A 15,189-nucleotide genomic window follows, 5' to 3' on the forward strand; every position below is an offset into this window, starting at 1 on the left:
ATCAGTACCTTATTTAAATTTGGGGACTTGCAATAAACCACAGTGCCAGCTTCTATGTTCACACTGTATTTCCGAACTATTGGTTATTTGTTAAGTGAACACATGCATACAAGACCATACTTTGTTGAAAATATAACATCTGAAATATAGACGTACGTCAGGAATGCACTGCAGCCTTGCTCTCAAATTGTTCCTCACTGATTGAGAGCTCAAAAAATATTTTTAATAACATCCACTAAAAAGTCAGACGTGTTGCTGAACTTCTCACCTCGCACTCATTAGGATGAGAGGAAGAATGCCAAATTTCAAATAATCACAACAATTTATACTGAAGAAAAGGTGCTGACTGAGTGCAAGACAAAAATCTTTGGCAACATGTCTTGTGTTACAGCAATATTCAAGCTGTGACTAAGCCATTGTTTGTAATATCTTTTCATATACCTGTCTAAAACTAAATCAGAAAAATCCTATCTTATTTGAGAAAATATTTGAAAGCAAATGATTTTATAGTCTGCACTGTAATCACAGAAGAGTGGATATGAAGCAGAGCAGAATGCACTATAATCAAACGCAAAGCCCTCCACTTGGAACTGAAACTGAATAGTAACTGCTGTTAGTGAAGGGCAAAATACATTTTGCCTATGCTTAGAGGCAAATGAGTCACACAATGCATTCCTAAACTCTGTTTTGCCACAGAATTTCTTTAGGCATGGGTTTTTCAGCAATCTCCCATGGAGGTGTTGACAGACTGTGGAGGCATAACTGTTGAACTTGATCTGATCTTTACCACTGGTTAGCACTCAAAGATAAAACTACAGTAGATTTTGTCAGCTCTATTCCAGGATAGAGGCTAATTGTAGTATCCTAACTATTACCCCAGCTAACTCAGCATAAATAACAAAATTCAACCCTAGGCCTTCTGGCCTCCACAGTATTTCAGCTTTCTTGTTTAAATGTTGAAAGTTGAATCATGGCAAGACTACTACTAGACAATACACTCCATTACAGATACTAATTGTACATTAGTTGATAGAAAAACCTACTGCCTTAAACTTCACTGCTCTTAAATGACAATTGTTTGGCTTCTGAGCAAACTCCTCAAAAAACTACTTTTCTGCGACCCATCCTTCGGTTCAAGAATAAAACATCAAGCAAATATGTTATTAAACACATGTTATTAAACATATCTTTTTACAAGTAAATTAAAGAGCGAGTCCGTACTCTACTTTCAATTTCCTATTGATGGCCAAATAACATTTATTTTTATGACACAAGAAAAACAAAATGCAATGAAAATTCAGTCGCAAAATATATCATTTACATTTGAATAGTGACAGAGCCATCCCATCCACCTAACAATATACAGTCGTTGTAGAATTCACAGAATAATCATCAATACCTTACAAGATATCAAATGGTCAATATTTCCTCAACATCTACCAATGTAATTAGACCATATTTAAATATAGCCACATATAGCAGTATACAAGTGGCCAATATGGTAAACACAAATACAGTCACACTAAACGGTGTGCACCATCTGGCCAATACTTAATCCTGGGATGTTGAGAGGGTTATGTGGTCATTGTCAACCACCATCTGTGAGAGCTTGCTGTGTGCAAACTACTGCATCTCCCACATCGCAACAGTGATGGAACCTCAAAAATAAGAACTGTTAATGCTTTGCAGCACCCAGAATGCACGAAAAACAGTAAATAAATGCAAGCTTTCATAGCCAAATTCATGCTGTAAACCCATTCACATTGCAGTCAGACATAAGGAGTGCAAACCACCAGTCAGCCCCAGCACAAATCAGCGCAGTGAGACATTGTGTACCAGTCCTGATGAGAGCAGGAAAAGCTTCAACCCCGTGTCTCCTTTTAGTCATGTTGAAGTACTATATAGATAGACATGTATAATTTTATATGGAGGTATAATCACAGTGGGGAGTGTGATCAGTGAAACACACGGGTTTTTACACTGAAAACCCTATACCCCAGACAGACAGTCGATTTAAATTGTAACCAGGAATGCAATCAAGCTTATCAAGTGTGTGGCTGGAGTATTTTTGTTGTTGTTGTTGTAAAGTGCAACGAGTGAGAGCACATTGAGTGGAGTGGGTCTGTTACTGGGGGGATTAGGTTGGGAGGGCAGGGGGTAGGGATATGAATGCTCCCGGTCAGAGAGAGTGGCCTGTCCCTGAGGGACCTACTGCTCACTCTCAGTCAAATAATAAAAAAGAGGAGGGGGTGGATATTTTGTCTTTCATTCCCTCGATAGAGAGGTAGGGGAAGTGGGGGGTGATCCCGCGGGCCCCCCGCCCCCCCATCCGACCCCGGGGAACGACCCAGCCGCCGCTACTTACACCGACACCGCGAGGGCCTGGCTCTCCTCTCTCCCGCCGCTGCCACCCTGGCCGGCTCCTCGCTCATAGTCGTCTCCGCCGCCGCGGCGGTGTGTGAGAGCCGGCGGCCGCCTCAGGCTGCAGCCTCCGCCCGCTCCCTCACAGGCCTCAACTGACATCTCCCGCAGGAGGCCAAAGGGCAGCCTCGCTACCAAAGACACTCCGGCGTGCGCCAAGATGGGGTGGTGCAGGAGGGAAAAGTCCCTCAGTCAGCCTGCGCCAGCCTCCAGGGACACTTGGTCCTCCAAGCCCTCCTCAACTCTGCATATCTTTCCCCAATATTATAAAAACCCACTTTTGCAATGCTGTACCGCAAAAAAAATTACTCCACTTCCTTTCATGACAATATTTTATAATCGAAATCCCCTTCGCTATACAGTGCGGCAAAAATAACTGCTCAATGCCCCTTTTTTGGTCTTTAGCAATTAAAATCTCCTGTGCAATTCTTTTCAGCAAAAAAAACTTGTTCAATACCCCTTTCTGCTCTTTTCAAAGTAAAATCACCTGTGCAATTCTGTACATCAAAAAACTGCTCTACTCTGTTTTGTGTTTTTCAAATTCCCTACAACAACAAAAAACTACACAAATCCCCTTTTTGCCTTTTTTCTAAATAAATTTCCTTTGCAAAACTGTACAGGAAAAAAAATCACTTACATCTACAAAATATTGACATTTAGATTACTTCTGTTTTTCTTAAACCAGATGCTTAGTTCTTCTTCCCATTTGAAATACTGACATTTCAATTACTTTTGATTTTAAAACCAGATGTTGTCGCCAGTGTAAACCCTGTACAAGTACTTTTCAGCCAACAACCTGGGCTTCCCTTTAATGTTTTTGCCCCCTTATCCAAGTTAGTTGTCAGACTGATTTCAAAACATATCACATGATTCCGCTCTTCATCTTACCCTCACCTAAAACCAGTCCTAATAAATTACAATTTTATAATACTGTTCAAAAAGAAAATAATTTACATTTTGCTAGCATTTGCATTAGAGTCTATGATGTTTCAATATAGAAAATGTGGCAGCTAGGTTGCACACAGCAGAGACCCACAAACAGCAATGTCAAAGAGTTTGGAAAAGATTTACCAGGATGTTGCTGGGAATGGAGGGTTTGAGTTATAAGAATAGGCTGGACAGGCTGGGAGCTTTTCACTGGAGTGTAGGAAGTTGAAGGGTGACCTTTCAGAGGTTTATAAAATAATGAGGGGCATAGATAAAATGACTAGCATAGTCTTTTCCCTAAAGTGATGGAGTTCAAAACTAACTAAATATTTTTAAGGTGAGAGAAGAAAGATTTAAAAAGACATAAGGAACAACTTGTTTACATAGAGAGTGGTTCGTGTGTGGAATGAACTGTCAGAAGAAGTGTGGTTGCAGATACGGTTACAATATTTAAAAGACATTTGGATAAGTACATGAATAGCAAAGGTTTGGAGGGATATGGCCAAACGCAGACAGCTGAACTAGTTTAGTTTTGGAATATGGTCAGTGTGGACTAGTTGGACCGAAGGGTCTGTTTCCATGCTGTATGATTGTATGACTATGACTCTGTGATCATGACAATACTTTTAGGTATTTTAATCAACATATTCCGAGATGCAGTGATATAACTCTGGAGATGGTGGAACTCGAACCCAGACTTTCTGCATCACGAGAGCCATGTGACAATGGTTTTATGATGTTAGTTGAGAGATAAGTTTTGGTCAGGAACCGCAGGAAGCTTGGATAACTCCTTCCATGGATTTCACTGCAAGCAGCAGAGCTAAAATTTGGCCCACTTTTTATCATATTTTACATGCTCATTTGTTCAACTTCCTTTCTTTATAGCTGTAAATTGCCCATGATCTGCTTCGAGAGAAACTTATCTGTCTGTCACCATGAGACCAAGGTAGCAAAATTTGCAAACTATTTCTAGCAGTGTGCTATTTAGTGCAATCAGTGGCAGAGATGTGATACCATGCCCCATAGCCACAGTTTTCTTCACATTTACGGCAAGGGAGAACATTCACAGGCGTGGATGAAATAGCTGAGTTTCCACGTAAGTGACAAGCATAACATCGTCAGTGTAGATAGATGCAAAGTAATATTTAGTATCTCAGGTACGCCCTCTGTTTCCATGCACAAATCCCCCTTTTGATCCCTAATCAACTCTAGTCTCCTTTTACTATCATTTCATTATTTTTAATACCTGCAGAAGATTTGCTTCTTATATTTATTTTTCTTCATTTGAATTTTTTTACCAGCTTGGACGTGAAAAGTCACCATAGTCCCAAAGGACCATACAGCTGCCCTCTCATTAGAAAGAAAGGACTGTTGATGGTTTAACCTAAGGGTCACCACACCTAGATGAGGGGAAGAGTTTGGGAAGCAGAATCCTTCGTGGTAATCTCAGCAAGTGCAGGAATTAAACCCATGCAAACCAGCTATCCAGCCAGCAAGATAGCTGCCATCTATTTTCACTTGTACTCTCAACGTGACAAGTCATATATATCTTTTCTCTACTTCATCTTTGTTTCTATTTCTTCCATCAGCCAGGATTGCTCTGCCTTTCCTCCAGATAGGAAGGTACTTCAACCATACCAATCCAGAGAAAGTATATTCCTGTTACGGTGAATGGAAAGACTAGTAGGTGTAGGGAATGCTGGATGACAATAGAAATTGAGGGTTTAGTTAAGAAGGTTTGGTTAAGAAAAAGAAGGAAGCATATGAAGAGTACAAAGAAAGTAGGAGTATACTTGAGAGGGAAATCAGGAGGGCAAAACGGGGACATGAGATAGCTTTGGCAAATAGGAATCCAAAGGGTTTTTACAAATATATTAAGGACAAAAGGGTAAGTAGGGAGAGAATAGGGACCCTCCAAAGATCAGCAAGGCGGCCTTTGTGTGGAGCCACAGAAAATGGGGGGGATACTAAATGAATAATTTGCATCAGTATTTACTGTGGAAAAGGACATGGAAGATATAGACTGTAGGGAAATAGATGGTGACATCTCGCAAAATGTCCAGATTACAGAGGAGGAAGTGCTGGATGTCTTGAAACGGTTAAAGGTGGATAAGTCCCCAGGACCTGATCAGGTGTACCCTAGAAGCTAGAGAAGTGATTGCTGGGCATCTTGCTGAGATATTTGCATCATCAATAGTCACAGGTGAGGTGCTGGAAGACTGGGGTTTGGCAAACGTGGTGCCAATGTTTAAGAAGGGCGGTAAAGACAAGCCAGGGAACTATGGACCAGTGAGCCTGACATCGGTGTTGGGCAAGTTGTTGGAGGGAATCCTGAGGGACAGGATGTACATGTATTTGGAAAGGCAAGGACTGATTCGGGATAGTCAACATGGCTTTGTGCATGGGAAATCATGTCTCACAAACTTGATTGAGTTTTTTTAAGAAGTAACAAAGAAGATTGATGCGAGCAGAGCAGTAGATGTGATCTATATGGACTTCAGTAAGGCATTCGACAAGGTTCCCCATGGGAGACTGATTAGCAAGGTTAGATCTCATGGAATACAGGGAGAACTAGCCATTTGGATACAGAACTGGCTCAAAGGTAGAAGACAGAGGGTGGTGGTGGAGGGTTGTTTTTCAGACTGGAGGCCTGTGACCAGTGGAATGCCACAAGGATCGGTCCTCTACTTTTTGTCATTTACATAAATGATTTGGGTGCGAGCATAAGAGGTATAGTTAGTAAGTTTGCAGATAACACCAAAGTTGGAAGTGTAGTGGACAGCGAAGAGGGTTACTTCAGATTACAGCAGGATCTGGACCAAATGGGCCAATGGGCTGAGAAGTGGCAGATGGAGTTTAATTCAGATAAATGCGAGGTGCTGCATTTTGGGAAAGCAAATCTTAGCAGGACTTATACATTTAATGGTAAGGTCCTACGGCATGTTGCTGAACAAAGAGACCTTGGAGTGCAGGTTCATAGCTCCTTGAAAATGGAGTCGCAGGCAGATAGGATAGTGAAGAAGGCATTTGGTATGCTTTCCTTTATTGGTCAGAATATTGAGTACAGGAGTTGGGAGGTCATGTTGCAGCTGGACAGGACATTGGTTAGGCCACTGTTGGAATATTGCATGCAATTCTGCTCTCCTTCCTATCAGAAAGATGTTGTGAAACTTGAAAGGGTCCAGAAAAGATTTACAAGGATGTTGCCAGGATTGGAGGATTTGAGCTACAGGGAGAGGCTGAACAGGCTGGGGCTGTTTTCCCTGGAGTGTCGGAGGCTGAGGGGTGACCTTATAGAGGTTTACAAAATTATGAGGGGCATGGATAGGACAAATAGACAAAGTCGTTTTCCTGGGGTCGGGGAGTCCAGAACTAGAGGGCATAGGTTTAGGGTGAGAGGGAAAAGATATAAAAGAGACCTAAGGGGCAACTTTTTCATGCAGAGGGTGCTACTTGGATGGAATGAGCTGCCAGAGGATGTGGTGGAGGCTGTACAATTGCAACATTTAAGAGGCATTTGGATGGGTATATGAATAGGAAAGGTTTGGAGGGATATGGGCCCAGTGCTGGCAGGTGGGACTAGATTGGGTTGGGATATCTGGTCGGCATGGGCAGGTTGGACTGAAGGGTCTGTTTCCGTGCTGTACATCTCTATGACTCTATGACTCTATAACTGATAATAAGAGCTTCTTTAAATATATAAAAAGGAAAGAGAGAGGTCAGAATGAATCTGGGGAGACGATATTGGGGAACAAGGAAATGGCAGAGGAGTTAAACAGATATTTTGCATTAGTCTTTATGGTGGAAGATACTTTGAAGATTCCATTAATACAAAAGAACACAGGGGTCATGTTAAGTACCACCATCATCAATAAAGAAGTACTATTAAGCAAACCAATGGGGCTAAAGGCAAATAAGTCCCGTGGCTTCGATGGCTTGCATCCTAGGATCCTGAAAGAGGAAGCTACAGAGATAGTGGACAGGCATGAGGCTGGATAAACACAGCAAGCCAGGCTCTGGAGAAGTCGACATTTCAGGTGTAACCCTTCTTCATGACTGGGGGTGGTGTGGGGGAACTGCAGAAGAAGAAGGTGGGAGGGGCAGGTTGGTGAAGTGGGGATCGGTGAAGACAGGTAAAGGTTTCAATCTGGTGGTCAATGGGAGGAATGATCCGGTTGGTGGCAGGAAGGAGTGGAGTGGAGTGGAGGGGAGGAGGAAGGGCTGGGAAGGGAGTCGGGGGATGTGAAGGGAGCTAATTTGAAATTGGAAAACTCAATGTTGAGTCCTCCGGGCTGTCGGCTGCCCGGACGGAAGATGAGGTGTTGTTCTGCATTAGTTATAACTTTTCAAAAATTATTAGTTTCTGGAGAAGTTACCAAAGGAAAAACTGTTAATGTGACACACCTGTTCAAAGGCAAAAGTTGGGTATATACAGGCCAATTAGCCTAACATCTATTGTTGGAAAAACGTTTCAACCACTTATTAAGGAAGTAACAGCAGAACGTTTGGAAAACTGTAATCTAAACAAGCAGAGTCACGATTTCATGAAAATGAAATCATATCTGACTGATTTATTCAAGGTTTTTCAGGAAGTCTCACCAGAGGTTTAGAAGAGAACCAGTATATATGTTATATGGGCCTTCAGAAGGCAATCAAGATTAGATTAGATTAGATTACTTACAGTGTGGAAACAGGCCCTTCGGCCCAACAAGTCCACACCGACCCGCCGAAGCGCAACCCACCCATACCCCTACATATACCCCTTACCTAACACTACGGGGAACTTAGCATGGCCAATTCACCTGACCCGCACATCTTTGGACTGTGGGAGGAAACCAGAGCACCCGGTGGAAGATACTTTGAAGATTCCATTAATACAAAAGAACACAGGGGAGAACATGCAAACTCCACACAGTCAGTCGCCTGAGGCGGGAATTGAACCCAGGTCCCTGGCGCTGTGAGGCAGCAGTGCTAACCACTGTGCCACCGGAAGGTGAAGTCATACAATAAGAGCCCATGGTAATGAAGGGAATATATTGGCATGGACAGAAAATTGGCTCATGGGCAGCAAACAACAAGTCGGGATAAGGGGTTACTTTTCAGGTTGGCGACAGTGATCTGTGGTGTTCCTGAGGGATCAGAGCTGGGACCACATCCATCTAAAATATATATTAAAGATCTAGAAGAACAAAGTGAATGTACTTTCACCAAATTTGGAGGCAAAAATAGTTGGAAAGGCAAGTTGTAGGAGGGGTACAAAATGTTTACAGAGGGATATTGATAGGTTAAGTAAGTGAACAAAAGGTTTGGCAAATAGAGTACAATGTGGGTAAATGCAAAATTCTTCATTTTAGAAGGGAAAACAAAAGAACAGATAATTATATAAATGGAGAGAAACTGCAGAAAGCTACAACAAAAGAGACATGGGAATCAACTTAACATCTATGTTGAGGAAAATACTGGTGGCTATCATTAAAGAAGAAATCGTGAGATATCTGAATGGAAAGGGTTCCATCAGGCAGGCTCAGCATGGATTCAGGAAGGGAAGGTTGTGTTTGATTTACTGAAGCTTTTAGGATGCAACAAGTGTGGTGGATGGAGGGGAACAGGTGGATGTTGTATACTTGGATTTCCAGAAGGCGTTTGATAAGGTGCTGCATAAAAGACTCATCCATAACGCATGGACTTGCAGGGAATGTACCAGGATGAAGGGAGGACTGGTTAACCATAGAAAGAGTTGGGATAAATGGGTGTTTCTTGAGTTGGCGAGCAGTGGTGAGTGGGGTGCCATATGGGTCAGTGTTGGGCCCAAAACTGTTTGTGATATACATGAATGATTTGGAAGAGGAGACCAAGTGTAACAAATTCAAGTTTGCTGATAACACTAAATTGAGTGGAAAGGCAAACTGTTCAGAGGATGTGGAGGGTCTGCAGAGAGATTTAGACGGTTAAGTGAGTGGGCAAGGGTGTGGCAGATGTACTATAATGTTCGCAACTGTGAGGTTATCCACTTTGGAAGCAAAAATAGAAGGCCAGAGGATTATTTAAATGTAGAAAGATTGCAGCATGCTATTTTGCAGAGGGACTTAGGAGTGCTTGTACATGAATCGCTAAAAGTTGATCAGGAAGACAAATGGAATATTGACTTGCATTGCTAGAGGGATTATATTTAAGAGCAGGGAGGTTCTGCTGCAGTTTTACAAGGTGTTGGTGAGGCCACACCTGGTATATTGTGCACAGTTCTGGTCTCCTTACTGGAGGAAGGATATACTGGCCTTAGAGGCAGTGCAGAGGAGGTTCACCAGGTTGATGCCGGAGATGACGGGGGTTACCCTATGAGGAGAAATTGAGCCGTTAGGACTGTACTCACTAGAATTTAGAAGAATGAGAGGGGATCTTATAGAAACATTAAAAAATTATGAAAGGAATAGGTCAGACAGAGGCGGGCAAGTTGTTTCTGCTGCTGGGTGAGATTAGGACTAGGGAACGTGGTCTCAAGATTAGAGGGGAGTAAATTGAGGACAGAGATGAGGAGGAACCGCTTTGCCCAAACAGTAGTGAATCTTTGGAATTCTCTGCCCAAGGAAGCAGTAGAGACAGCTTCATTAAATATATTCAAGGCACAGTTGGATGGGTTTTTGCATGGTAGGGGAATTAAGGGTTAAGGGGACAACGCAGGTAGGAGGAGCTGAGATGATGGATAGATCAGCCATGATCTTAATGAATGGTGGAGCAGACTCAAAGGGCCAAATGGCCTTCTCCTGCTCCAATTATTCTGATACTATGATAGTATGATACTTTTGCATGAAACACAGAGAGCTAGTACTCTGCTGCAGCAGGTAATCAGGAAGGGAAATGGAATGTAACCTTTATTTCAAGGGGATTGGAATATATGAGTAGAGAGGTCTTACTGCAACTGTACAAGATATTGGTGAGACCACAACTGGAGCACTGTGAGCAGTTTTGGTCCCCTTATTTAAGGAAAGATATTATTTCATTGGAGGCAGTTCAGAGAAGGTTCCCTGTATGGAGGGACTGTGTTATGAGCAAAGATTAAATAGACTGGGACTCTACTCACCTGGAGTTTAGAAGAATGAGTGGTGATCTCATTGAAACATATAGAATTCTTAAGGGCCTCGACAGAGTAAACGGTGAGAAGATGTTTCCCATCACGGGAGAGTCTAGGACCAGATGGCATAGTCTCAAAATAAGTTGTCGAGGAGAAAGTGAGGTCTCCAGATGCTGGAGATCAGAGCTGAAAATGGGCTTCCTGAAGAAGGGCTTATGCCCGAAATGTCGAATTTCCTGTTCCTTGGATGCTGCCTGACCTGCTGCGCTTTCCCAGCAACACATTTTCAGCTCAAAATAAGTTGTGCCAATTTAGGACTGAGATGAGGTGGAATTTCTTTTCTCAGGGGATGATGAGTCTTTGGAATTCCTTGCCATAGGGAGCTGTGGGAGCGAAGTCCTTGCAATTATTTAATGCTGAGATAGATAGATTCGTGATCAGCAGGGAAATCAAGGGTTACTGAGAAAAGGCAGGAAACTGGAAGTGAGGAATGTTGGATTAGCCACGATCCCATTGAATGGCCAAGCTGGTTTGAGGGACCAAACAGCCTAATCCTGTTCATATTTTTTATGGTCTTATGGACATCCTTTCTCTCCAACACTGTAATATTCTCCCTCATTATTTCACATCAGGAAATCACGAGCAGATTCTGATAACTTAGCTATATTTTTTTCTTTTCTTGAAAGCATCAAGTGAGGGTCAAGGACCTACATGCAGAGACATCCAGGGTTGAAGAGAGAGTGGGAAGATAAAGGACAACAAGTAGTACCTACTAAAATGAGTATTGTTGAACAATTGTTCAGAATATAAAGGAAGACAAGGAGTTGTGATGATTTGCAGTCCCTTGTAAGGAAAGGAGAAGAAAAGGATTCATTGGAACTTTGTTAAGAAACAATAATAAAAGAAATTTTTAAAAAATGAGAGGAAAATTCAAGGAACATTCTTTTAAATAGAGTCATAGAGTCATAGAAGTGTACAGCACGGAAACAGACCCTTCAGTCCAACCTGTCCATGCCGACCAGATATCCCAACCTAATCTAGTGCCACCTGTCAGCACCCGGCCCATATCCCTCCAAACTCTTCCTATTCATATACCCATCCAAATGCCTCTTAAATGTTGCAATTGTATCAGCCTCCACCACTTCCTCTGGCAGCTCATTCCATACACATACCATCCTCTGTGTGAGAAAGTTGCCCCTTAGGTCTCTTTTATATCTTTATGGGCGGCATGGTGGCACAGTGGTTAGCACTGCTGCCTCACAGCGCCAGAGAGCCGGGTTCAATTCCCGCTTGACCGTATGGAGTTTGCACATTCTCTCCGTGTCTGTGTGGGTTTCTTCCGGTTTCCTCCCACAGTCCAAAGATGTGCAGGCCAGGTGAATTGGCCATGGTAAATTGCCAGTAGTGTTAGGTGAAGGGGTAAATGTATGGGTGGGTCATGCTTCGGCGGGTCAGTGTGGACTTGTTGGGCTGAAGGGCTTGTTTCCTCACTGTAAGTAATCCAATCTTTCCCCTCTCACCCTAAACCTATGCCCTCTAGTTCTCAACTCCCCGACCCCAAGAAAAGACTTTGTCTATTTATCCTATCCATGCCCCTCATAATTTTGTAAACCTCTATAAGGTCATCCCTCAGCCTCTGATGCTCCAGGGAAAACAGCACCAATCTGTTCAGCCCCTCCCTGTAGCTCAAATCCTCCAACCCTGGCAACATCCTTGTAAATCTTTTCTGAACCCCTTCAAGTTTCACAACATCTTTCCGATAGGAAGGAGACCAGAATTGCACGCAATATTCCAACAGTGGCCTAACCAATGTCTTGTACAGCCGCAACATGACCTCTCAACTCCTGTACTCAATACTCTGACCAATAAAGGAATGCATACCAAACACCTTCTTCACTATCCTATCTACCTGCGACTCCACTTTCAAGGAGCTATAAACCTGCACTCCTCTTTATTCAGCAACACTCCCGAGGACTTTACCATTAAGTGTATAAGCCCTGCTGAGATTTGCTTTCCCAAAATGCAGCACCTCGCATTTATCTGAATTAAACTCCATCTGCCACTTCTCAGCCCATTGACCCAATCGATCAAGATCCTGTTGTAATCTGAGGTAACCTTCTTCGCTGTCCACTACACTTCCAACTTTGGTATCATCTGCAAACTTACTAACTGTACCTCTTATGCTCACATCCAAATCATTTATATAAATGACAAAAAGTAGAGGACCAATCCTTGTGGCACTCCACTGGTCACAGCTCTCCAGTCTGAAAAACAACCCTCTACCACCACCCTCTGTCTTCTACCTTTGAGCCAGTTCTGTATCCAACTGGCTAGTTCTCCCCGTATTCCTTAAGATCTAACCTTGCTAACCAGTCTCTCATGGGGAAATTGGTCAAATGCCTTACTGAAGTCCATATAGATCACATCTACCGCTCTGCCCTCATCAATTCTCTTTGTTACTTCATCAAAAAAACTTAATTAAGTTTGTAAGAGATGATTTCCCACATACAAAGCCATGTTGACTGTCCCAAATCAGAACTTGCCTTTCCATATACATGTATATCCTGTCCCTTAGGATTCCCTCCAACAACTTGCCCACCACCGATGTCTATAGTTCCCTGGCTTGTCTTTATTGCCCTTCTTAAACATTGGCACCACGTTTGCCAACCTCCAGTCTTCTGGCACTTCACCTGTGACTATTGATGATACAAATATCTCAGCAAGAGGCCCAGCAGTCACTTCTCTAGCTTCCCACAGATTTCTAGGGTACACCTGATCAGGTCCTGGGGATTAATCCACCTTTATGCATTTCAAGACATCCAACACTTCCTCCTCTGTAATATTTTCAAGATGTCATCATCTATTTCCCTACATTCTATATCTTCCATATCCTTTTCCACAGTAAATACTGATGCAAAATACTCGTTTAGTATCTCCCCCATTTTCTGCGGCTCCAAACAAAGGCCGCCTTGTTGATCTTTGAGGGGTTTAGATTAGAGTGGTACTGGAAAAACACAGCAGGTCAGGCAGCATCCGAGGAGCAGGAAAATCGATGTTTTGGGCAATTTAGCTCAGTAGTTACTTCAATTTCCTTGAAATCCATCTGGGCACATGTTCGTGTCCAGTTAACTACGGGTGCTGCTCAACGCTTCGTTCCTTCAGTAATGATCGTTGAGGGGCCCTATTCTCTCCCTAGTTACCCTTTTGTCCTTAATATATTTGTAAAAACGCTTTGGATTTTCCTTAATTCTATGTGCGAAAGCTATCTCATGTCCCCTTTTTGCCCTCCTGATTTCCTTCTTAAGTATACTCCTACTGCCTTTATACTCTTCTAAGGATTCACTCAATCTATCCTGTCTGTACCTGACTTATGCTTCCTTCTTTTTCTTAACCAAACCCTCAATTTCTTTAATCATCCAGCATTCCCTATACCTACCAGCCTTTCCTTTCACCCTAACAGGAATATACTTTCTCTGGATTCTCGTTATCCCATTTCTGAAGGCTTCACATTTTCCAGCCGTCCCTTTACCTGCAAACATCTGCCCCCAATCAACTTTTGAAAGTTCTTGCCCAATACTGTTAAAATTGGCCTTCCTCCAATTTAGGACTTCAACTTTTAGTCCGTTGTTGTAATATTGCAAATTGTTTTTTTGATTAGATTACTTACAGTGTGGAAACAGGCCCTTTGGCCTAACAAGTCCACACCGACCTGCCGAAGCGCAACCCACCCAGAACCATTTCCCTACATTTACCCCTTCACCTAACACTGCCCAATTCACCTAACCTGCACATTTTTGGATTGTGAGAGGAAACTGGAGCACCCAGAGGAAACCCACGCAGACACAGGGAGAATGTGCAAACTCCACAGTTAGTCGCCTGAGGCAGAAATTGAACCCGGGTCTCTGGCGCTGTGAGGCAGCAGAGCTAACCACTGTGCCACCGTGCCGCCCACGAAATTGTTGAAATGTTGTAAATATTAAAGTGTTGGAAAATCAGCACAGCAATATCAATAATTTGCAGAACACTTTCCCTTTTTTTACTAGTTCACAGGATGCCTCACTGGCTGAGCCAGCATTTATTGCCTATCTCTAAAATCCCTTGTTAGTGAGCTGCCTCCTTGCACCTTTGTAATCCATGGGGTGTAGGTAGCTCCACCATGCTGTCAGGAATTGAGGTCTAACCCAGCAAGAGTGAAGGTACAGTGATATATATCCAAGTCAGGATCATGTGTGGCTTGGAAGGGAACCTGCAGGTGGTCATATATCTGTGCACCTGTTGTCTTTGCCTTTCTCAGGGTAGAGGCCATGGTGCTTTCAAAGAATCCTTGGTGAGTTCCTGCAGTGCATTTTGTGGACAGTACACACACTGTTGCCATTTATTATGGTGAAATCTCACAAGATGCTTTGCAGAAGTGCAATCCGACAAATAATAATTTCAGTCAGAGAAACCAGCATTTGAACAAAAGCTTGATCAAAGAAGTAGGTTTTATATAGCCTTTTAAATAATTAGACAAAGGAACTTCAGAGGTAAGAGCAAAGATACCTGAAGGCACGGCCACCATCGAGTCATAGAGCTCTACAGCATGGAAATAGACCCTTCGTCCAACTTATCCATAACGACCAGATATCCCACCCTAATCTAGTCCCACTTGCCAGCACCCAGCCCATATCCCTCCAAACCCTTCCTATTCATATACCCATCTAGATATCTTTTAAATGTTGCAACTGTACCAGCCTCCACCACTTCCTCTGGCAGCTCATTCCACCCATACA

The 15,189-nt window shown here is 42.9% G+C and overlaps 1 protein-coding gene across 2 annotated transcripts in view; it reads right to left on the reverse strand.

The window, feature by feature from the left end:
* The window catches only part of LOC132828359 (fibroblast growth factor receptor substrate 2-like), a 73,890-nt gene extending 71,368 nt beyond the window's left edge, over positions 1–2,522 (reverse strand). For both annotated transcript variants that reach the window (XM_060845387.1, XM_060845389.1), the window contains exon 1: positions 2,366–2,522. The gene's annotated coding sequence lies outside the window, so the exon portion shown is untranslated. The remainder of the gene's footprint in view (positions 1–2,365) is intronic.
* Between the last annotated feature and the right edge of the window lie 12,667 nt (positions 2,523–15,189).

This window comes from Hemiscyllium ocellatum, chromosome 26 (assembly GCF_020745735.1).
Source record: "Hemiscyllium ocellatum isolate sHemOce1 chromosome 26, sHemOce1.pat.X.cur, whole genome shotgun sequence".
Lineage (NCBI taxonomy): Eukaryota > Metazoa > Chordata > Chondrichthyes > Orectolobiformes > Hemiscylliidae > Hemiscyllium > Hemiscyllium ocellatum.